Source organism: Nicotiana tomentosiformis, chromosome 6, assembly GCF_000390325.3.
Source record: "Nicotiana tomentosiformis chromosome 6, ASM39032v3, whole genome shotgun sequence".
Lineage (NCBI taxonomy): Eukaryota > Viridiplantae > Streptophyta > Magnoliopsida > Solanales > Solanaceae > Nicotiana > Nicotiana tomentosiformis.
Window position 1 is genome coordinate 114733726 of NC_090817.1, and position 25736 is coordinate 114759461.

General features: G+C 39.6%; 1 long non-coding RNA gene and 1 other non-coding gene across 2 annotated transcripts; one reads left to right on the top strand and one right to left on the bottom strand.

The window, feature by feature from the left end:
- LOC104086019 (uncharacterized) lies at positions 1–2475 on the top strand. Its single transcript, XR_684001.4, has 2 exons — positions 1–376; positions 1832–2475. It is a non-coding gene; the product is annotated as an uncharacterized lncRNA (long non-coding RNA).
- Positions 2476–3871: 1396 nt separating this feature from the next.
- LOC117274143 (small nucleolar RNA R71) lies at positions 3872–3978 on the bottom strand. Its single transcript, XR_004504224.1, has one exon. It is a non-coding gene; the product is annotated as a small nucleolar RNA R71 (small nucleolar RNA).
- Positions 3979–25736: the final 21758 nt, after the last annotated feature.

The following is a 25736-nucleotide window of genomic DNA, read 5'->3' on the forward strand; positions in this document are numbered from 1 at the left end:
AGTACTTCCTTCGGCCACACCCTTCCCTCGTAGAAATCCTTTACAAATCATAGTTAGCAATTGTTAACTTAACGTGACCACGCACCAAACCGATCTTATGACTGTTCTTAGTTCACTGTCAACAAAAACAAGCACGCCCCTTTGTTTACAGTGACATCGTAGAGTATAAGAAATGCTCCACAATAAAGTGGCCAAATGCACAGTCAAAATCCGTAACGATGATGAGGGACAGAGAATCATTTGACGAAGAAGACGATCGAGAGAACTTGATCCAGCAAAACGAATGTGTAACTGACCATGCCAAATCTCCACTTTGCTCCACATTCCAAATCGACGACGTCAAGGATCAACGCTTTAATTTCACCTGCAGTAAGAGGTATTTCTTAGCAACTACTTGCCCAGTCTTAGTACTCATTCTTTATTACACTACCGACATCAAAAACCTATTTTAAACCACCGTTACTAACATTAAGTACGATGGTTCCATCAATTCCATGCGTGATTCCAAACTGAATGTTGGTTCCATCAACAGTTACTCATTATTTGATCTCGACAACTGCTATTGATAAAGGTAAAATTAGTTTCACCTTCCGCTAAGAAATGAAGAAGGAAAGAAAATGTGCCTCAGTCATGAAAAAGGATATCATTGTTAGTTGAAATTTTCACATATGATAGTTAATTAAAAAAATATGTTTCCTACATTAATTACTCTTTGGTTAAAGGTGGAGTTGTCACTATTTTAAACTAATAAAATTACAGAACCTATAGGGATATCATTTAAGAAGCTTCAGAGAAAGTACCATTAGAAAATTGCCCATTCCGTTAGTTTTTAACTTGGTTATATTAGTGAGATTAAATGTGCTCCACTTTAGCAAAGTTAAGGGATTAAAGATGCTCTGAGTTATATTTTAAGGACAAAAATGAACTCACTCCCATAGATAAGAGACAATTTTAGTCAAAAATTCTATCACATCCTATAAATACAACCAATAGTGGCTCTCTATGTGTCAAGCCATTTATTAAAATCTATCATGGTATTTAGATTAGCCAGCAAAATCCTCCCTAACATCATATACCATAATCAACATTGTTGGACTTTTCTTTCAAACCTTTCTCACATGTCGAGTGATATTTCCTACACCAATTTTCCTTACTATGACTTCATCTTCACCCTGTACTTTAATTTCTCTATCCAAACCTAATGAAACTATTCCGTCCTCAAGCCTTACTGTTGCTTTCCCACACCCTCCTTTATTGTTTCCTCCTCTTACGTCGTCACTTTCTTCTATGGCATCATCAGTACCCAGCAACTTCTTATGTCCTAGCTTGTTGCCATGTCCTACTGCTGCTACAGCGCCACCTATATTTCCACTCTGTTGCTGCTCTAGCAGCACCTAATGTCACCAATCTGGTAACAATTAAATTACAGGCTGTTGAAGATTGTCTCACATGGCGTACACAGTTCACTTCCCTTCTCATATCTCATGATTTGCTTGGATTCGTTGATGGTTCTATCCTGGCTCCACCCCCGCTTCTCTGCGACACTACTGGTTCGCAACAACCGAATCCAAGCTACCACTCGTGGGTTCGAATTGATTAAAGCATCCGTTCTTGGATATTTCCGACCTTGTCTCGAGAAGTTCTTGTCGACATCCATCTTTTACCTTCTTCTCATGATATTTGGCTTTCTTTACATCGTAGATATATGGATGCTAGCCAAGCTAAAGCAATTGAACTTAAGAGACAACTCACTGCTATGAAGAAGAAGATGATGGTAGACTAGAAACTCGTGGTTTTAGTCATCTCTAATTACATATTTTATGCCTTGCAGGAACTGATTCCGAGTGAGAAGCAAGTGTGGAGCTAATATGAATGATTTGGAGCTTTGAAGTCTAAGTAAAAGCCTAAGGAATTAAATCGGGATCGTGTTTGGGGGTCGAAAACCAAGTATGAATAACAAAAATTGAGAAAAAAGAAATATTCTATAAAAATAATACTGCTGCGCCGCATGGGGAGGCACGACTATGTTAATTTATGCTGTCTGTCAGAAACTTACTCACTGAACTTCCCCACTACCACGACGCATGGCACGCCACATGGGGCGGCGCGCCTGTACAAATTTCTCAGAGTATTTTCATGTTTCAGCTTGGAAAGAGTAGTTCCATCCGAGACCGTTCCTACATGGTATAAATACACCAAAAATATGTTTTGAAGGCACTTTTGACCATGGGAGCTTTTGGAGAGCATTTGAGGCTTCAAGATACAAGATTGCATCTTCCTTCTACCAATTCAATACGCGAGTTTGGATTGTAACGTTGGATTAATATTTTCTTATTCTTTAACTCTATTTGTGATGACTTTCTCTATATCTATGGAGTAGTTTACCTTAGGGTTTGATATTATTTGGTGACTTGGATGTTGTTTATGGATTTGGCTATTGTTTAATTGCTTGAATTTATTGGAGGAGCTTTAATATTAATTGTGATTTTATTCTTTATACTATTTAATCGGAAGAGAAACATCTTATTGAATATTATTGCAGTGTATGCCTTAGTTTATTTTTATGGTTTTTTGAAGTAATCGATAGAGCTTTTTGAGTTACCATTTAAATTAAGATTGACAAATATTCGCGAGAAGTTTCTCTTAGATCATTCCTACCATAGATTCTTGCAAGTTTTACCGCACTTCACATTAGTTTATTTAAAGGATTTAGATTTAATCGAGAGAGGAATCTGAATCGGAAGTATAAGCTAATCAACTATTGAATTAGTGAGAATATATAAAACCTTAAGAGTGAAATATAATAGTGTCAAATTCAGGATAGCAGTCTTGCATCTATCATGTCAAAAACCTTATTCTTCGTCTTGATGGTAATCCATCGCTCTACTCTCTGGTTATATGTGATCAATTGTTAATTGCTTTAATTTTAATAGTTAGTTATAGTTCATAATCATTCCAATCAAAGTGTTATTTATCCTAATAGCATTTAAGCCATAAATTACGTGAACATTATTTAAATCCAATTCATGTGGAGACAATAATTAAAATATACTATCTTTGGCTAGCGAGCATTAATTTCATATTGTATTTTGCGTTCGTTAAATTTTGGCATCGATGTCGGGGATTGGCAATCAATAGTGTTCAAAATAGTTTTTGATGCTAATTCAGGAATTTTATTATTTTATTATTCACGATTTTTTCATCTGTGTGCAGGTAACAAGTTAAATTCGGTGGTGTATGACTCGATCCTCTTCCAAGGAATTGGTTCCATACGACCCAGAATTGGACAAGCACCCGCGACACTTGAGAAATGAGAAGGAATCAGGTGGATCATTCTTGGGTTAGACTTCGACTCAAGATAAAATGGTAAACAACGAGAATTGTGGGGTAGACCTAGCTGAAGGAGCCCTTAGAGCAGCTGATGAAACTGTCGAAGAAAACGGGGGTCGAAGATTTAATCTAAATTGATCCCTAGTTGAAGAACAGTTCGAAACTCAGGCCCGGGAGAGCATTAGGTAAATATGCCAGCCCAATCTACAATCATGGACTGTCAAGTATCAGACCTCCACCTGTAGCAACAAATAATTTTGAGTTGAAGAAAGGTTTGCTTCAAACCATTCAGAACAATTATTTATTTAGAGGGAAGGCGAATGAAGATCCTAATACTCGCTTGATGGGCTTTGAGAAAATCATGAACACCTTCTAGTACAATGTAGTATTAATAGATGTGGTCTACATAAGGGCATTCCCCTTTTCACCGAAGGAGGACGCTAAGCACTGGCTTCGAAGCATACCAACAAGGTCGATCAGGACATGGGAAGATATGTATAAAACATTTCGTGACAAGTACCTCTCAACTGCAAAAATAGTGAAATTCAGAAGGGAAATCCATGACTTCTACCAGAATGACACTGAAACGGTCTTCGAAGCTTGGGAAAGACTCAATGAGATAGTGAAAAAGTATCAGCATAATGGAATCGAATTGTAGATACAACTCCAAGACTTTGGGATGAATTGACACCCTCCTCACGACGAACTCTAAATACTACAGTTGGAGGTCCCTCAATAAAGAAAACTCATGAGGAGATTGTTACAATTCTTGATGAGCTCTCTAAATATTCTAACCAATGGCCCGCAGGGAGTAATGATAGAAGAAAATCAGCTGAGGTTCACCGGGTAGACTCTAACATATCAGTGCAAGCCTACCTAGACACCATGGCAAAAGAGATAAGAAAGTTGACCTTAGACAAGGTCTAGAGCAAGCCATCATTAGTTTGTGACTTTTGTGGAATGGGTCATCCAATGCATGAGTGTCAGGCATCGACTACAGATGAAGTGGTAAATGTTGTGGGAAGCTTTAACATATGTATCTACCAAAGTAGTAATAATTTTAACTCCATGGGGCAGAGGCACCCAGGTTTTTCGTGGAGTTCACCAAGCAGTAGTGTGAACTCATGGCAGCAAAATAATCCGAGACCCCATGGACAAGGAGCTCTAGGATTTCAAAATTAGCAAAAGCAGCAATACCAACTTCCACAGTCTAATCAATCCAGCATGGAAGATCTGATGAAGTCCTTTATTATTAAGACATATGAGAGGCTTGAAACTCATGGCACAACTATCCGAGAACATGGCACAACCATTCGAAACTTGGAAAGACAGGTGGGGCAACTTGCTAATCTATTGCCTGAGAGGGTTCCAGGAACTCTCACTGCTGATACCGAGAGGAATCCAAAAGAAATAATAAATGTGGTTTCCTTGAGAAGTGGGCAAGTATTGAAGGACCTTATAACAAAACAAAAGTGTGATTTGATTGAAACACAAGTGGGGATTGTGGAGGAGAAGAAAAATAACGACAATCAAGAAGGTGAAGTGAGGATAGATCCAGATGATGGTCTGAAGAAGAAGGGGAGGACTAGAGCTCTGACAAAAAAGAAGGATGGGAATTTAGTGAATGAGGAGACTGAAGAGAATAAATATATGTCTGCTCTACCTTTCCCTCAGTGGCAAAGAAGAAAAAAGTTGGACAAACAATTTCAGTATTTTCTAGAAGTGCTCAAGCAAGTGCATGTTAATATACCGCTCACAGAGCTGCTTTCACAAATGCCAGCATAATCCAAGTTCTTGAAGGAGATATTGTCCAACAAGCATAAAGCGGAAGAGACATAAGTTTTCAATCTCACAGAGCATTGTAGTGCCATTCTGTAAAATAAGCTCCCTAAAAAATATGGAGATCCGGGGAGTTTTACTATACCTTGCTCTTTAGGAAGAACTAAATTTGAAAAATCTTTGTGTGATTCAGGTGCTTCTATTAATCTTATGACTCAATCTATTTTCAGGAAGCTTGAGAGAGAGATTGGAGAAATCAGATCTATACTTGTGTCTTTGCAGTTGGCGGATCAGACCACAATCATACTTGAAGGAATAGTGAAGGATGTGCTAGTTCGGATGGATACATTTGTGTTCCCTGTGGACTTCAGCGTAGTGAACATGAAAGAGAATAATAAGGTCCCTCTAATTTTGGGGAGACCTTTCTTGGCTACTGGCAGAGTTGTTCTGAACATTCAGGAAAGGCAGCTCATGCTAAGAGTAGGGGAAAAAAGAGTGGTGTTCAAGATGAAGGAAGCAATAGGGGCCCTATAGACGAGTCGATTTCACACTCTGAATCCAAGGCAAAGGCCCTAAAAGAGCAAGCTGGAAAGGGTAAGCCTGACAAGTGTAAGGTGTACCCGAAGAGCAGAAAAGAAACTTTCAGCATGGATGCGTGCACTTGGTCGGGCGTGCAAAGTGGATCCCGACTTTGATTCAGACCTAGACTAAATGATTCAGGGGTGTTTCCTTTACCTATTGCTTTATATTTGTGTATCATGGGACATTGCACAATTTAAAGTGTGGGGTGAGGGATGTAAATATATATTTTTATATGTTTTGTTTGTACCGGGAAAAGAAATATTCGGCTTTTTCCGATGATGGATTTACTCGGCTATCTTCTTGAGGGATCAAAGTCGAAGAAAAAATTGTCTTTCATGTTTGTTTTATTTTCTTAGGTAGTTTAGCAATTCCTCCTTGATTTTTCTTTGTTCCGCAATTTTTTTCAAGGGTTTTGCTTAAACCGGTGAAATTAGTTTTTTTTGGTTAGAAATAGAGAAGTCTTGTGCTATGGTGTTCAATGGAGATAACATGTCTTAACTTTGTTTGCCTTGAGAGTAGTGAGTACCTTAGTTGTGACGCTTAGGCTCGGTTCTTGACTCATGTATAAGTACCTGAAATTATTTAATTTTGACTTTGTTTAACTGCTTTGACTAAAGAGTCAGGATAGATCTAATCCTAAGTGAGTTGCCAATATGTGTGAGAGACTTTTGTTGATATTCTGTGCATGTCAGTTGATGTCTAGAACTTTCTCCGTGTGTTTGCAAAGCGAAATAGAAGTTTTGTCCAGTCTCGGAAGTGATATAGATATTTCTTTGTTTGAGCCAGATATAGTTAGCCCCATTGAGCCGGTAATCCTATTTTCTTTGGCAACCACAATAAAAGCCTGACCTTTATTGTTTGAATTGATTATCTGTTTGAATATCTTACCTCTCGTAAGCACTTAAAATTATTATAAGCTTATTAAAAGCTAAGTGGAGGTATGATTGGATAGTTGAGTGGAACTGAGAAAAATGAAGAAAGGTGCTCTATTTGAAAATTTGTGAGAGCCACCTATAAAGAATTGAAAGAAATAAAAAAATGATGTTACTTGAGAGAAAAAAATAGAACTTTGAAAAGAATAAAAAAGAGTTGTGTATTATGTATTAGAAAGAAAAAAAACTTTTATTTTTTTTGATTCTTTGCTAGTGACTGTTCTCATTTTGTTTGTGCTTAAAGAAATTCGGAGCTTGATGCTATTATGTGTGAAGGTTGGGATTTGGTTCAATATAAGTATGGGGTTTGAAATGTTAATGTACATGTATTAAAGTAATTAGGGAGGCGTAGTTCCTATTTTTGAGAGTGAGTTAATTCTTTCTATCTTGAGATCCTATTTGTTCTTGAACTTTATTGTATATGGAACTACTCTCTATTGTTTGTGTGAGGACACATGACTTGCGAAGGAAAGTTAATGTCTTTGGTTTCTGTATTAGAATAAGTGAGCAGGTTTGAAAATATGTGGTGCTTTTGAGTCGAGTTTTGAGGTTAGAGTGTTATGATAGGGTGCTTAGTTTGTTTTAAATATGCTTGGCATTATGTGTTAGGGCAGTTGTCTGACAAAAAGCTCGTCTCTTTGTGAAGTGTAGTTTTATTACTCAAGGACGAGCAATGATTTAAGTGTGGGATATTGATGGTAGGCTAGATACCCTTGGTTTTACTCATACTTTACCTCTAATTATTGCTTTTTATGTGTTTTTGAGCTTAAATGATGGGGATTTGAATTTATTAAGTGTTTTATGCCTTGCAGGAACTAATTCCGAGTAAAAAGCAAGTTTGGAGCTAATATGAACGATTTGTAGCTTTGAAGTTTGAGTAAAAGCCCAAAGAATTAAGCCGAGATCGTGTTAGGGGGTAGAGGATCAAGTCTGGATAACAAAAATTGAGAGAAACAATACTCTATAAAAACAACACTGTCGTGCCGCATGGGGTGGCGTGGCTGTGATAATTTCTGTTGTCCGTCATAAACTTGCTCTCTGAACTTCCCCACTACCATGTCACATGGAACACCGCACGGGGCGGCGCGCCTGTACAAATTTCTTAGAGTATTTTGCTGTTTCGGCTTGGAAAGGGTAGTTCCATCCGGGCTTGTTCCTACATCGTATAAATACACCAAAAATACGTTTTTGAAGGGACTTTTGACCATGGGAGCTTTTGGAGAGCATTGGAGGCTTCAAGACACAAGATTTCATCTTCCTTCTACCAATTCATTACGTGAGTTTGGATTGTAACGTTGGATTAATATTTTCTTATTCTTTAACTCTATTTGTGATGACTTTCTCCATATCTATGGAGTAGTTTACCTTAGGGTTGATATGATTTGGTGACTTAGGTGTTGTTTATGCATTTGACTACTGTTTAATTGCTTAAATTTATTGGAGGAGCTTTAATATTAATTATGATTTTATTCATTATAATATTTAATCGGAAGAGGAACATCTTATTGAATATTATTGCAGCGTATGCCTTAGTTTATTTTGGTGATTCTTTGAAGTTTCCAACGTGTTTTGAGCTCTTATGTATTCATGAGTTGAAAATGTTTATTGCCCTTTGGGGGGAAAGTGTTTCAAGAATAAATGATGTGTTACTCGTGTATGATTTTAACTTATGCTTCGATTGCCAATTTATTTACTCCATTTCTTGGAAAGAAATCCATTGTGTTTAAAGTCTTCACTATCAATGGAACCTAAAGTTGTGATTTCCGAAATATTTTATTTGTTGATATTTATGATGGTGATCCATGAAAGGAAAGAAATAAAAGTTTGAAATATGAAATACGGCCATTGTGCCATGAATGAAGAATCATATGTATGGCCAAGAGAGCCAATGAAATAATGATGTTGTAAGTGGATGAAAATGCCAATGAGGCTATAAATGGTGTGGAAGGTTACGAGGTAAATGTATTTGTATTGTTGTTTCCTTTCTATGCAAATCAAAAATGTATTTGGGAGTATCAATAAGTCACCGAGGAAGGGTAGGTTGAAATAATCTAACCCCGAAACTACATGTGCTGATGTAGGAGTGGATTGTGATTATTCCCCTTATTTGAGATGAGATTAATGTGATAAAAGTATTCCCCTTAATTGGGATGAGATGATCTATAGAAAAGGATGATGTCGATCCACACAGAATTGTGGTGAGATGGCCTAGCTGATAGGGTCGTGATCGGACACCATGTCGCACACATGGTGGTGATTGTGCTGTAAATTTTAATTGAAATTGTGATTGTGGTTGATGTCTCGGATGAGACAGTATAGCCGATCGGGTCGTGATCGGACTCCGTGCTAAAAGTACGGTGGTATTGGTATTGTAAAAGGTGATATTGTGAACAGTGGTATATCGGTGCTAAAGATCTCCCAACCAAAATTTTTTATTTTTTTCGTATTTTGAAAATTGTTTTGTTTTAACTTGGCATTTGGATATCATTGATTGTGACTTGATGTTTCTATGGCTTTCCCTTTCTTATATTTCCATTCTATTTTGAAAGTGGACAGTTAGCTTTACATACTAGTACTATTCCATATGTACTAACGTCCCTTTTGTCGGGGGCGCTGCATCTTCAATAGATGCAGGTGGTTCATCAGCGGGCAGCTTTGGTCCTCGTTAGCAGTCACTCTCTATTCAGCAGTTTTGGTGAGGCCTACTCTATTTTGTGTCTGATGTCATTTGAGTTGTATATTGTGTTTTAAGGTATAGCCAGGGCCTTGTTGTCGGCACTTCCATACTACTCTTCTATTGTACTTAGAGGCTCCGTAAAGAGCTTTTTGAGTTACTGTTTAAATCAAGATTGAGAAATATTCTTGAGAAGTTTCTCTTAGATCATTCCTATCAATAGATTTTTGCAAGTTTCACCGTACTTCACATTAGTTTATTTGAAAGATTTAGATTTAATCGAGAGAGAAATCTGAATCAGAAGTATAAGCTAATCACCTATTGAATTCATGCGAATCGATAGAACCTTAAGAGTGAAATATAAAAGTGTAAATTTCAGGATAACAGTCTTGTACCTGTCATGTCAAAACCCTTATTCTTCATCTTGATAGTAATCCATTGCTCTACTCTCTAGTTATCTGTGATCAATTGTTAATTTCTTTAATTTTAATAGTTAATTTTAGTTCATAATCATTCCAATCATAGTGTGAATAATCTTGAATGGCATTTAAGCCAGAAATTAAAGTGAACGTTATTTAAATTCAATCCTTGTGGAGACGATAATTAAACTATACTATCTTTGGCTAGCGAACATTAATTTCTTATTGTGTTTTATGCTCGCCAGAAGACGACATTTATGTCAATTGATCAATATTTGAGAGAGGCCAAATAACTGGCTGATTCATTACAACCATAAATTCTCTGGTTTCCCCCCATGATTTCATTGCTCATATGCTTCTTGGATTAAAGGAATACGATACGTTGGTTGGTATCCTCACTCACTTTCCTGGTCATGTATCGCTCAAAGATTTGTATTCTAAGCTAATTTTGCATGAACAACGGTTGCAATGCTTTCAAGAAGTTGATTCCATCATCTCTCATCATACATTTGCTATCCAGAATGTTCAATCAAATTCTTCTAATATGTCCAGCAATGCAGTGTCTTCTTTGAGTAATCGTGGTCGAGGAAGAGCCTCGTCTTTTTGAGGTCGAGGTCGTCGTGGATGGGGCCATAGTTTCTTTAGTAGAGGTCCCTTACAACAGTCCACTCCTAATAATATTATTCGCAATGGTTCTACTGGTTAGCCTCTGTCAAGTATTGGTGATGCTTCTCTCACTCCTTATAATTCATAATCTGGTAGTACGCTCTCACCATTCAGTGGGATATTAGGTCCCTCACCCTCACCTATTGATTGTCAAATTTGTAGGCATCCTGGTCATACCGCCTTACAATGTCAAAATTGTTTCAATCATGCTTTCGTTGCTAATGATCTTCCTAAGTCTTTTGCTGCTATGTCTGTTAATGAAACAAATGATGCTACTTGGTATTTTGACACTGTCGTATCAACTCACATGACTCTATTTGAAGGTAATTTTATACGAAAGATCCCTTACACTGGCTCTAATCGTGTTTTGGTAGGAAATGGTACATTGCTTAACTCAGTTGCCTATGCTCAGTTGCCTTCTACATTTCTTTCTATACACTTACAGTCTATATTTCATGTTCCTCAACTTTGTCATAATCTAATTTCTGTTAAAAAGTTATGAAGAGATAATAATTATAATGTGAACATTGAGGATTCTTTTGTTTGTGTGAAGGACAAAGTAATGGGGCAACCTCTCCTTTATGCTTCTAGTAAAGGCAATATTTATCAGTTGTCGTTCTCGTCTGTGACTTCTACTCCTCAGCATTTGTTGCTCTACATAAGCCCGCAGACATCTGGCATCATCGTTTAGGTATTAGTGGTAGTCGTATTTTGTCCAGTCTTGGGAACCATAATCTTATTACATCACTAAATTCATTTAGTAAGAATTGTGTTTCGTGTAAGTTAGGAAAGTCTCAACGTCTGTCCTATATTTTAGTTGCTCATTGTAGTTTATTTCTTTTAGATATTATTCATTCAGATGTTTGGCAGTCACTTGTTTTATCAAACTTGCATTTTCGATATTATGTTATATTTGTTGATGATTTTTCTCGATTTACATGTATTTATCCTATGATGAGAAAATCAGAAGTTTTTCAGCACTTTTGTGCATTTCAAAAACTCATGGAAAATATTTTTAACACTAAAATAAACATATTTCAAAGTGATGGAGGTGGTGAATTTAATAATACGGCTATGCTTGAACATTTTTCTAACTTAGGTATTTCTTTTCGTAAATCATGGCCATATACTCCTCAACAAAATAGGGTGGCTGAAGGAAAACATCGCTACATAATTGAAATGGATCGTACCATCCTTACGGATGCTCATTTACCATCTCAATTTTTTGTTGATGCTACTTTTTTACGCTGTTTGTACCATTAATAGATTGTCTACTTCTACTTTAAAAGGACTTTCTCCATTTGAAAAGCTTTTTCATACACTTCCTGACTACAGTTTACTTCGAATTTTTGGTTGTGAATATTTTTCAAATATATCTGCTCAAGTTTCTCATAAGGTTAAGCCATGTTCTATCCATTGTATTTCTCCTGGATCATGATTTTATTTGCAGCAAATCAGATACTTCCATGTTTATTCACCATTCATCATCTGGTATTTTTATTTTATTACTTTATGTTGATGAAATTATTCTTACTGGTAGTCATTCTTCTCTTCTTGATCACTTCATTAGTCGTCTCTCTAGACAATTTGCCATGAAAGACTTAGGGGATCTTAACTACTTTCTTGGTGTTCAGGTACTTCATTCTTCTAATGGTCTTCATTTGTCACAACAAAAGTATATTTGTGATTTACTTCTTAAATTTCACATGCATACATGCAAACCGGTTTACACCCCTATTGCTTCCCGCACTTCTCTTTCTACTATGGATGGTGAGTTACTTTAAGATCCTAGTGAACATAGGAGTATGGTTGGCGCTCTTCAATACTTAACTATGACTTATCAAAATATTGCCTACGCTGTTAACATTGTTTCACAATTTACGCATGCTTCGGGTGCTACTCATCTGCATTGCGTGAATTGTATTTTCAGGTATTTATAGGGTACCATCACATATGGACTATTCTTATGTGCCTCCTCATCCACCTCTTTGATTGTTGCATACTCAGATGCTGATTGGGCTAGTTGTCTTGATAGTGGATGCTCTACCATAGGGTTTGCAGTATTTTTAGGCTCTAATCTTATCTCATGGCATGCAAAGAAGCAACCAACAGTCTCTAAGTCTTCTACAGAGACTGAGTACAGAGCTGTCGCATATACTGTTGCTGAGACATCTTGGATTCGTAATAATCTTCGTGACATCGGGCTCTATCTACGCAACCCAGTTCATGTTCTTTGAGATAATGTGAGCTCTACATATATGTCCTGTAACCCTGTGTTTTATGACCGCTCCAAGCACATTGATGTTGATTTTCAATTTGTTCGTGAAAACGTTGCTCAAGGGGATCTTGTTGTTCGATATGTACCAACTCGATTACAATTTGCTGATATTTTCACAAAGGGTTTACCCTCATCTCAATTCAGCTTCTTACGTGACAATTTGTCTGTCATGTCTCGCAGTCCAGATTGAGGGGGCGTATTAGGACTCTAAAGATTTATCTAATATTTGTAATTATCCCATGTATGGGATGGACTTTTAATACTTATCCTTTTAGGTGATATACTTATCATTATTGTGTACGAGTAAAATCGGGGATAAAGCTACGCCCGATTTCTCAATAAAAAAATGAGAATACATCGTGGTCTGATATGGCCTCGGGTAAAGCCGAGGGCTCCCACAGATCAGAACCTGGGAAGGATGAATGATGCGCTTAGAATCGGACACGACCAAATATGAGAAGAATCGAGTTCGAGCAAAATAAAAAACCGAGACTAGAGGAAAGTCGATTGGAAAGGGCAAACGAGGGGCCGTAATATCCACCTTTAACCGGATATTACAGCACAAATCTCGCCCGATATCAACGACGTATCATGATTTACTAGAAGAGAAAGATATTTTTATATTTAGACTTGTACTAAGATTGAAACTCCCCTACTATATTTGAGACCACTGATGGCACGCATACCAAAGCAATAAATTTAATTTTTGTTCTTTAATTACTGTTCAAAGTGTTCTTCAACTCTTTGTTTGTTTAGTTGTAACCGCGCTCGTTTCGAGAGCTTGATCGGAACCAACTTTCAGTGTTCATCATAAAGCCTGGCTTAACCATCCATCGTGTTTGGTTTGATCATTTTGTTTTTCTTTAATTTAATTATTTATTGTTCTTAGATCATTCGTGTTAAATTAAATTACATATTCTTTAAACTGCGTATAATTTCAATTGTTACTCATTTTAAGGGTAATCACTTTTGCGCCCACCGTGGGGTCAAGGATAATAGTGGTGTCACGACCTCAATTTTTCTCTGTAGGATGTCGTGATGGCTTCTAGTATGTAAGACTAGGTAAGCCTAACATTCATGCAGAAATAACTAAAATGATACATATAAGTCTCAAAACTCTGCAACTATAACAAATAAACTTTGCGACTCAGTATATATAACTCCCGAGACTCGTCGAATATAAGTCACAAGCTCTAAATAGAAGTACTGCATGATCCTATTCATCAATATATATAAAAGGATAAGGAAAATATAATAGTCAAGGAAGAGGGGGACTCCTAGGACTGCGGACACCTACAGGTATATCTTAAAGTCTCCGCAGCTAAACTCTCGCTAATGCCTGGGCTGGTAGGGGGTACCTGGATATGCACAAAAAGATATGCAGAAGTATAACATGAGTACAACACAATGGTATCCAGTAAGTGCCAAGCCTAACCTCGATAGAGTAGTGACGAGATGAGGTCAAGGCCCTACTGGAATAAATATGAAGACTGAACAAGTGTAAGGCAGTTTAATAATGACCGTAATGAAATTGAAACAACAAATAGCATATCAAGGTTAGCTACACAAAACTAAAGCAATTAGTGCAACACGGAGAAAAATAAATAATAATATGCTAAGGAAACAACAACCAAAGATAAGTGCAACAATGAAGAAATACCAACAAGAGTCACTACCGAGGTACCGCCTCGTAGTCTTAAATCACAAGAATGGGTCACAATCTTTCCTTATATTACCGTGGGAGCCTATACATTTAGTTTTGAAAATCATTTTTCCGAAATTGCATCCCGTGTTTTAGCCCACCTTATCACACCGCATGGCTTCTAATAGTTCCCCTACTAGCCACACGTATCAAGCCCACCTTATCTCACCGCATGCATTTCAACCATAAAAACTTATACCACCGCATGCGTATCAATATCACAATGCATCACAAATCTCACCTCAAGTACCCAAAATCACATCTTGCCACAAAAACCAACAATAATAGAGTTTTTACAATAAAGAGCCCATGCCTCAACCACAATATACATAAGAGTCTCAACAACAATAAACGGTAGTGTATAACTCAACCAGAATAGTATGTCACAATTTAACACTTTGCCTCAATGAAAATCAAGGCCTTTATAAGTCAATACCAATTTCAACAACAAGATATTCCAAGAATAACGACTTCAAGTAAAGAGGTCAACGGTTAAATAATGTATACGAAATAAAAGAAACAAAGACTTCAACTAAACATGAAGAGCAATTAGCAAGTAAGAGATAAGACAAGTAGACAAGTAAAAATAGACTAGATATGATGACTATAACATGTTAAGGTAACTCAATTAAGGCATGAAAGGAATCTACATAGCTAAAACCTGTAATTTTCACATTTAACCTATGTACACACTCGTCACCTTGCATACACGGCTTTCACATATCACAATTATCACAACCAACGCAAATCCTAAGGACAAATTCCCCCACACAAGGTTAGGCAAGTTACTTACCTCAAATCACGCTAACTCAATCCACTATTAGGCCTTTCCCTCAATTATCCAACTCCGAACGACTTGAATCTAGCCAAAACAATTTAAGACTAAAAATATAAACTACAGGAAACTAATTCGAACAATAAAATTATAATCTTTGCAAAGAATTAAAAGGTCAACTCGAAAAATCAACTCAGGCCCGCGTCTTGGAACCCGACCAAAATTACAAAATTCAAACACACATTCGATAACGAATCCAACCATATAAGAATTACTCAAATCCGGCCTCAAATCGACTTTCAAATCCCCAAATTTTAGCCTAAGATATTTCCCAAAATTTTCCCCAAATTTCCAACTCAAATCCCTAATTAGATGATATAAACAACAATAGATTCGTGTAATTTAACCAAAATCGAGTTAAGAATTTTTACCCCAATGTTTTCTTTAAAAACCTCCTGAAATATCTCCTCACACCGAGCTCTCTAAGTCCAAAGATAGGTTATGAAAATCAAACCCCTGACTTGGCCATTTTTTAACCAGGGAACTCGCACCTGCGAACCAACTGCCACATCTGCGGCTTCGCACCTGCGGAATTTCCATTGCAGGTAAGGTCATGACTGAGCCTAGTAACCTCCTCTTCTGCAAGAACCAGGCTGCATCTGCGCATGCACACCTGCATTGAATAAGTCACACTTGCGTTCCAGCCCGCTCCTGCGCTTAGCGACTTCGCTTATGGAGAGACCATCCCACTTCTGCGACCCCTGCTGGGCAATGCTAGTTTCTCTTCTGTGATTAACAGATCATTTTTTATGAGTTCGCACCTGCGTCCAGTCCTTCCGCAGGTGCGATGACACCAGATGCTGGAAACTTCAGCAATAACGCAAGTCCAAAAATTGATCCGGATTCAATACGAATCACGCCCTGGCCCCTGTCAAATTATACCATCAAGTCCTAAAACACATAATGGACCTACTCGAGGCCAAAGTTCATATCAAACAACATCGATTTTACGAATCACAACCCAAATTCAAGCCTAGGAAACTATGAACTTCCGAATTTCGAAACCAATTCTGATTCATACCAAAACAACTCCGATTGACTTCAAATTTTGCACACAAGTCAAAAATAACATGACGGACCTATTCCAACTTCTAGAATCGGATTCAGACCCCGATATAAATAAACTCGACTCTTAGTTAAACTTCCCAGCCTTCCAAACCTTCAATTTTCCACCTTTTGCCAATTCACGCCGAAACAACCTACGGACATCCAAATCAACATCCGGACATGCTCCTAAGTCTGAAATCACCATAAGGAGATATTGGGACCGTCAAAACTCCATTCAGGAGTCGTATACTCAAAAGTCAAACTACGATCAACTCTAACAACTTAAGCCTCCAACTTAGGGACAATGTGTCCTATTACACTCCGAAACTCAACCAAAACCAAACACCCCTAGAAAGTCACATAATCATGATACAATATAGAGGAGATAATAAATAAGGAATTGGGGCTAAAATACTCAAAACGGCCGGCCGGGTCGTTACAAGTGATGATTTAATACGAATCTCCATAACACACCCTATTTCACACTTACGCTTTGAGGTTTGATTTTAGATCTATTTAAAATGTCAAATTCTCAGTCGGCTCACTTGAACATTGACGTTGATTCAGTCCACCACGGTGAAAATAATAACGTGGTACCAAGCAATAACGTACCCCCTGTTGATCCTAATGGTGTCCCAATCGCTGACCTGGTTGACGCCAACTTACAAGTTTCTATCAATATCAACCTTCCAACTCATCCCGACAATAGTATTCGTGGGGCACCCCTACCATCATCACGAGAAGCGCTCGAAGGGTAAGGTGATGAAGTTTGCTTACTATTAATTTTTGAAATGAAATAGGCTCAGTAAGTGGCAATAGCACAACTTTAAAATCAAAATCACGCATAGAACACGATCGAACCCGAGCGGGTTAGAAGGAATGCTTGGAGAAATGAACGGATTGTCGCAGAACCAGATCAGACCGAGAGAGACTTCCTAGGTGATGAAAATGCTAGAAGCACTAACAAAATAGGTGAAGTCTGCCAAAACAAAAGATAAAGGCATATGATAAGAAGGTGGAAACTTATAATTCAAAGGTCGATCAGATCCCGGGAGCGCCTCCAATATGGAAAGGACTGGATTCCAAAAGATCAAGTGAGGAACAGAAGCCGATTCTGAGGAGGTTCTGAATGCCCGATATTCCCAAATATAATGGGACCAAAGATCCAAACGACCATGTAACCTCCTACACATAAGAAATAAAATGCAATAACCTAGAAGACGACGAGATCGAGTAGGTGTTGTTTAAGAAATTTAGGGAAACCTTATCCAAAGAGGTAATGATATGGTACGATAACTTATCTCAAAATTCTATTGATTCATTTTCTATGCTTGTAGATGCCTTCGTTAAAGCCCATGCAGGTGCTATCAAGGCCAAGACGAGGAAATCGAACCTCTTCAAAGTTAAGCAAAGGGACAACGAGATGCTTAGGGAGTTCGTGTCAAGGTTCCAGATGGAACGGATAGACCTGCCCCTGGTTGCAGATGATTGGGCCGTTCAGGCATTTACTCAAGGGCTCAACCCCCGAAGTTTCATTGCTTCTCAATAATTAAAGCAAAACTTGGTGAGTACCTAGCAGTTTCTTGGGCCGATGTTCATAACAGGTACCAGTCAAAGATCAGAGTCGAGGACGACCAGCTGGGGGGCCCCTCGGGGTCTGTTTACCCCAATAGAGTGAACTACATGTCTAAAATACTTGTGGATCAGGATCTAAGGCTGACCCAAGATCGGTATCAACCATACAACTCGGATAGAAGGGGAAACGAACGCGGTCGCCACCCGACCAGGAATGACAGAAGAAGCGACCAAGGTTCTTACAACCAAGTTCTGATGAGCAAGAACGAATTTGATAGATCACTTGGGGGAAGAGAAGCCCCGAGACTATCGGAGAATAACTTCAATGTTGATGCAATGAGTATAATATTTGCCATCGGCCGCATCAAGGAGACCAAATGGCTGAGGCTACTCTAGACTGGTCCTGCATAGAGGGATCACAACTTGATATATACATACCACAATACTCATGGTCACATGACCGAGGATTGCCGACAGCTGAGGGAAGAAGTGGATCGTCTATTCAACAATGGACATCCTCGGGAATTCCTAAGTGAGTAAGCCAAATATCATTTCAAAAACAGGGACGCCAACAAACAAATTGAGCAGGAAGAACCTCAGCACGTGATTAACATGATCATTGGGGGAGTAGATGTCCCACGAGGGCCAATGATCATTGGGGGAGTAGATGTCCCACGAGGGCCAATGATCACAAGGGAAAAATACACTCGGGATTAGGTTCAGAAAGAGTCCATTTCGTTCAGCAACGAGGACGCTGAGGGCATCATTCAACCTCACAACAATTCATTAGTAATATCCATACTTATTAATAAATCTCGAGTTAAGTGTGTGTTGATTAATCCAAGTAGCTCGGCCAACATCATCTGATGGAGAGTCATAGAACAAATAGGGTTATTGGTCCACATCGTACCAGCAGTACGAGCATTGAACGAGTTCAACATGGCATGCGAGACAACGAAGGGCGAAATAACCCTACCGGTAAACACTGTCGGGACCACCCAAGAAACAAAATTTTATGTAATCGAGGGGGATATGAGATACAATGCCTTGTTTGGGAGGCCATGGGTCCACAATATGAGAGCGGTCGACCTTGCATCAGGCATTAAAGTTTCCCACCCCAAGCGGAATCAAAATAATCTATGGAGAATAACCGGCCACAAAGGAGATGTTCGTTGTCGAGGAAGTGATCCTGGTTCCCACGATCACAACATCAAAAGGTGAGGAACTGGTCAAAGAGAAAGGCACCAAATAGCAATCACCGGTCCCGACCCTGGCCGGGCCGGAGAAATAGAAGGAATACACAACGAATGAGGAAGATGATTTCGGGGTCCCGAGATCCTTCATAGCGTCTAATGATACCGATTCCACCAAATCAATGATTGAGAAATTGGAGTAGGTCATACTAATTGAGTATATACCAGATAGAAAGGTATACCTGGGCACGAGGTTAACCCTCGAGCTCAGGAAAAAACTTATTGACTTCCTTAAAGCTAATGCCAATTATTTTGCTTGGTCCCACTTAGATATGATAGGGATTCCACCGGAGGTGACAACTCATAAGTTAAGCTTGGATCCAAAATTCCACCTGATCAAACAGAAGAGGAGGCCGCGGTCCGAAATCAAACACGTATACTTCAAAGATGAGGTATCTAAACTTCTGAAAATAGGTTCCATTCGGAAAGTTAAATAACCGGATTGGCTAGCTGACGTAGTGGTCGTACCTAAAAAAGGAAGCAAACTTAGAATGAATATAGATTACAAGGACTTTAACAAGGCATGCCTGAATGATTCGTTTCCTTTGCCTAACATCGACTAAATGATCGATGCAACAACCGGGCACGAGACGCTGAGTTTTCTCGATGCCTATTCCGGGTACAACCAAATATGGATGGACCCGGGTGATCAAGAAAAAACTTCTTTTATAACTAAATTCAGTACCTATTGTTATAATGTAACGTCGTTCGGATTAAAAAATACTGGTGCCAAATATCAACGCCTAGTTAACCGAACATTTGAGAAAATAAATAGGAAAATCAATGAAGGTTTATATTGACGATATACTAGTTAAGTCCCTGCGAGCAGAGGATCATTTGAACCATTTGAAGCATTTGTAGGAAACCTTCGACATACTGAGAAGATACAACATGAAGTTGAACCCGTAGAAGTGTGCCTTCGAAGTCGGCTCGGGAAAGTTCCTCAGTTTCATGGTGTCTAACCGGGTAATAGAGATCAAGCCGGACAAGATAAAATCCATAGAAGATATCACCGTAGTTGAAAACGTCAAGGCGGTAGAAAGAGTGACCAGGAGGATAGCCGCATTGGGCCAGTTTATATTGAGGTCATCGGACGAAAGCCACCGATATTTCTCACTACTAAAGAAGAAGAACGACTTTTCTTGGACCCTGAAGTGTCAAAAGGTTATAGAAGAAATCAAACTATACCTATCGAGCCCTTCTTTGCTGCACACCCCGAAGGCGAATGAGCAGTTATACCTCTACTTGGCGGTCTCTGAGGTAGCGGTAAGTGGTGTCCTGGTCTGGGAAAAAGAAGGTATGTAGTTTCCTGTCTATTATGTTAGTAGAACCCTAGGCGATGCCGAAATGAGGTATCCTCTCTTACAGAATTTAGCGCTCGCCTTATTAAGCACATCTAAAAAACTAAAATCGTACTTTCAATATCACCCCATATGTGTTGTGACCTCGTACCCGCAAAGGAATGTTATGCATAAAACTGAGCTCTCGGGTCGATTGGCCAAATGGGCCGTAGAGGTTAGCGGGTATGATATTGAGTACAACCCCGAACTACTATAAAGTCTCATATTTTGGCAGACTTCGTGGCCGACTTTTGCGCCGCCCTTGTTCCTTGAAGTTAAGAAAGAATTATTGCTTGCCTCACGGAGTAGCTCGGGGTTTGGACCCTGTTCACAGATGGTGCTTCTAATGCGAAAGGTTCCGGCTTGGGAATTGTATTAAAACCACTTGCAGGTAACTTAATTAGGCAATCAATTAGAACTTTAAAATTGACTAACAACGAAACTGAATATGAGGCTATGATTGCAAGTTTAGAGATGGCTAAGACCCCGGGGGCTGAGGTGATCAAAGAAAATTGAGAATCCCTCCTCGTTGTTAACTAATTCAATGGGACATTTGAAGTAAAAAAGGGTCAGATGTAGAGTACTTGGATAAGTTGCAAGTGACATTACACCAGTTCAAGGAATTGACACTAAAAAATAACGAGGCTGATGCGTTGGCTAATCTAGGGTTGTCAGTCAATTCCAATGAATTCAATTTCGGAGCAGTGGTGCAATTGATTAACTCAGTGATAGAGCAAGGTCACGCCGAGGTAAACTCAACAAGCTTAACTTGGAATTGGAGAAACAAATACATAGACTACCTTCAGAAAGGGAAATTGCCAACGGATCCTAAAGAATCGAGGGGCCTACGAACTAAAATTGCCAGGTTTAGCTTGGTTGGAGAAAAATTATACCGAAGATCATTTCTTGGACCGTTAGCAAGGTGCTTGGGTCTCGTGGAGACCAACTACGTGATGAGAAAAGTACACGAGGGTACTTGTGGAAACCATTTGAGAGAAAAATCCTTGATTCGAAAATTGATCAATACTGGTTATTACCGGAACGAGATGGAAAATGATGCGAAAGACTTTGTTCAAAAGTGTAATGAATGTCATAGGCACGCCCCAATGATCTACCAACCAGGGAATATGCTTCACCCGGTCCTTTCCCCTTGGCCGTTCATGAAATGGGGAATGTACATCATCGGTCCCTTGTCGTGGGCACCCGGCAAAGCCCAGTTCATCGGCAGAAAGATTAATAAGTTTTTTAAAGATCATAAAATCAAAAAGATTTTATTGACACCCTACCACTCAAGTGGGAAAGGTAAAGCGGAATCAACAAACAAAACTATACTACAGAATATGAATAAGAGATTGACCGACTCAAAATAAAAATGGAAATTATTTTTGCCCGAGGTCCTATGGGCATATCGAACAACTTTGAAGTCGAGTACTGGTAACACCGTTCTCTTTAGTCTACGACGCAGAAGCTCTGATTTCGGTAGAGGTAGGAGAAAAGAGCCCAAGGTTCCAATACGCTACGGAGACTTCAAATGACGAGACCATGGCCACTAGCATATATTTAACAGACGAAAGACGAGAAGCTGCCTTTGTCCGGTTAGCAGCCCAAAAGCAACCAATGGGGAGGTACTACAACCGAAGGGCAAACCATAAACACTTCAAAGTCGGGACTTGGTACTGAGGAAGGTTACACTGCATACCAAGAACTCGAGTGACCGAAAATTAGGCACGAACTAGGAAGGATCGTATAGAGTCACCAGTATTTAGGAAAGGCTCATATCAGATCGAGTACAATTACCCAACAATTGGAATGTGGTATACTTAAAGCGGTACTACCACTAAGGTATGAACACAAAATTCTTTGTGGTTTATTGCACTTTGCACTAACCCGTGCAGATACTCAGTCGAAGTCAAATCTAAGGATTAAGTCTGAAAGCACGCGTTGTACTTCCCTTGGACCATTTTTTTCTAAGTGGGTTTTACGGCAAGTTGTTAATGAGGCAACAGTAAAGCGTGCTACCCTAGTTTTGAAGGCCAGTCTAAGACCGGGAACTATGGATCGTCCATATATGATCAATAGTATTTGAGCCCTCAAACATTTAGTCTCAAATACTAAGGGGCCATCACATCCTTAGTCAAGAACCGAAATCCCGAGTTCGGGAATGTAGAAGGCACTCTTATTTTATACTAAAGGCCAAGGCTTGAATATTAAGATTAATTGTAAGGGTCAAACGGTCAAATGAACCGTGCCCACATAGCTCATTCTCGCCATGGCAGATAGCTTTTGTACCATCGATTATTTACACGACATTCAAGTAATAAAAGAAACTTGCCTTCTATGTTTTATCGGTTCACATTTTCACAAGCAATATTATCGTTAAATTACTTAGATTGAATATTGGGTTCAAAACCCTTAAACCTACGGACCTCCCCAAACCGGGGATTGCTACCCGACAATAAGATCGGGAAATTCGGGTTACTTAATCCCGGAGGCACCGAGCCTACTAGGCAGGGCCCAAACACGAAAGGCTACGGCAAACCTAAACAAATCCGAGACGTCTGAGTCTATACTAGAAAAGTAAGGTCCTTACATATTTTTAATACACAAAAAATACTATTTTAGACCTGGTCAGGTTACCCGGTCTCAAAATAATTACGGCCATAAAAAGAACTATCTTCATCAAAGAATAATTATGTCTGGTTAAAACGTTCAAAAACAAATACAGAAAAGTAAACTCGCCAACTTGGAGTTATTACCTAATCCAGTGTCAAATTCTATACTAAGGCACCGATGAAAAATTATAAGACTTAGACATAAACAAATACATAAAAGTGAAGGACACAATGCATAGCCGAAGAATTTTTTTTTATATACATATGTACCAAAAGGTATTTATAGAGGCACTGTGAAACGGCCCCAAAATACAAAATAGCTACAAGAAAAAACAAAAAATAAACTAATGCATTTCCCGCCTAGTCTTCATAGGATCCCGACTTGCTGCCCGAGCCATCGGACTGGTATCTCGCTTTGGCCTGGCTTCAAGCATTTTCGCCTCTTCGATCTCGGCCGCTAGGTGAATTACCCGGGTATGGACCTCCTCAAGGGTCTCTCTCCGATACAACCACTCCACATACTCGGCCTTCATTATTACACGAGCCTCGTCTACCTCCACATCATTCTTGTACTGGGCCAACACATCATGAACTTCGGAGGTGTCGTTCGAAGCCGCCTCAAATCTGGCTTTCAGCGCGGTATATTCTTGACCGAGAGCTTCCCGTTCTATAACGACCTAGTCGAATTTTGCATGGAGTTCCTCATTTAGCCGAGACTATTTGTCGGCTTTTTCTCTCATCACCTGGAGCTGAACTTTGGACGATGCCAAATCCTCTTTGGTGGCATCTCGCTCCGAGTCCAAGAGATCCATTTTTCTCCTCAACTCCTCGGCTGAGGCTTTAACCTCGTCCATCTCGGCCCTAAGCTGGTCGATCAGGTATACCTTCTGTTGGACCTGTAAGGTTGCGACGTTAGCATTTACGCTTAACCTCTCATTATTAATCTCAAGCACTCTTACCTTTTCAACCAGAAGGGCGTGTTCCCGTTTGACCTTCGAGGTCTCCTTTTGAGAATATTTTAACTCGACTTGGAGGACGTAGTGGTTCCTGAGGACTTCATCTTTTTTCTCACAAATAGCTTTGTACATGTTCTTTTGACGGACCTTCTCTTTGAGCTCAAACTCAAGGTGACTCACCTCTATTTGAGACCGGTGGAAGCACTCATGATGAAGCACCGAGGCCTGAATCATAAAAAAGGCAAAATCGATAAAATCTACTAAAGCAAAATGAACTCTTAAAGATATAAGCAGAAGAATGTGTACCCTGTTCAGCACCTGTTGTGCCTCGTTAAAAAGGTTCGGCGCGTCTACCTCGTTTATCTTCACTTGGTCCTCTTCGGTTGCAAGGAACAAAGGTAGCTGATCACATAGACCAGATCGGATAGCATCGTGGTATCCTCCGGTACCGTAAACATAAATGTCTTCTTCCGATCAGGGTCCACTCGTGGAATGGAACTGATTCACAAGCTTTGGGACCAAAATCGGCCCGCCTGATCCCCGTGCCATATCCCTTTCCGGGATTTCTAGGTGGCCAAAACTAGAGTAGTCTTATAGCAAGTCGTACGCCTTTGAAAAGCAAATTAAGAGCTTTATCGGCGGCTAGATGCCTCAGTCAGCTTTTCTGTAACGGTCTGAGCCTCATCGAAAAGAGGCTCCATGTGAGACAGAGACTCCGCGACGTCAATGACGTCAACGACCTCTCTCAGAACTGGAGTAGCTTCTCGAGGGGCAGTGGACACAGGTTCTTCCTCGGGCTCGTGAGATGAGGAATGGTTCAGCTTTACAGTTACCCCTCTCCGGTGCTGCCAACTCTTGTGCAACGTCGGATGGCTAGTGGATGACATACTCCATGTCGTCATCATCGGGGTAGTCCCTGAGCCGGTAGAGAGAATAAGGGTCCGAGTCCCTAGCACGAGTACATTTCTTGGTACTCTTTATGACCCTGACCACGATCCTCTTCTTCTTGGCCTCGACGGGAGCATCAGAGGACCTTTTCTTCTTTCTTGTCTTCTCCTTCTTCTTCGTAGCTGCCTCAGTAGTAGGTTGTACCGAAGCAGAGGATTTTCTAGATGGGGACGAGGCCACGGTCTTAGTAATTGCTCGAAGCTCAATGGTTTTGGGTAAACCTGTAAAAGGAAAGGACATAGTCAAAATGACGATAAAATAAAAATGACTTAGAGTTAAATTCAATCAGGAGAAGAAGGACACTCATCATGGGAACGAGCCTCCCATTTGCCTTTAGAATATTAGAGACACTTGCGCTCGGAGTATGTCAATTTTTTGCAGATGCCCTTGACCCACTCCCTGAAATGGGGGACTACACTGGGGACTCATGCGACAACTGCATATTAGGAGACACCGGTAATGAGAAAGAGGTGTAAGTTCAAAGGGTTATTTTGATAACGTAAAAGCGGATGAACTTACGTGTTGAGTTCCACTTCTCAGGGAACGGCATGAACTCGTAGGGAATGAGATCTTTGATTTTTATTCAAAAAAATCTCCCCTGCCAGCCTCGGTCGTTGTCCTCATCGATGCTCGAGAAGGGAACCTTCTTCGCCTGTCGGGCAAGCTTGATTAACCACCCCTCGGATGATTCGGGGGCTGTAGACACAGAGCAGATGGTCGATCGTGAACCGAGGAGTTTCTATTTTATTGGAGAATTTGGAGGAGGGCCACGATCCTCCAAAAGAACGGATGGATCTGCTCGAGGCAG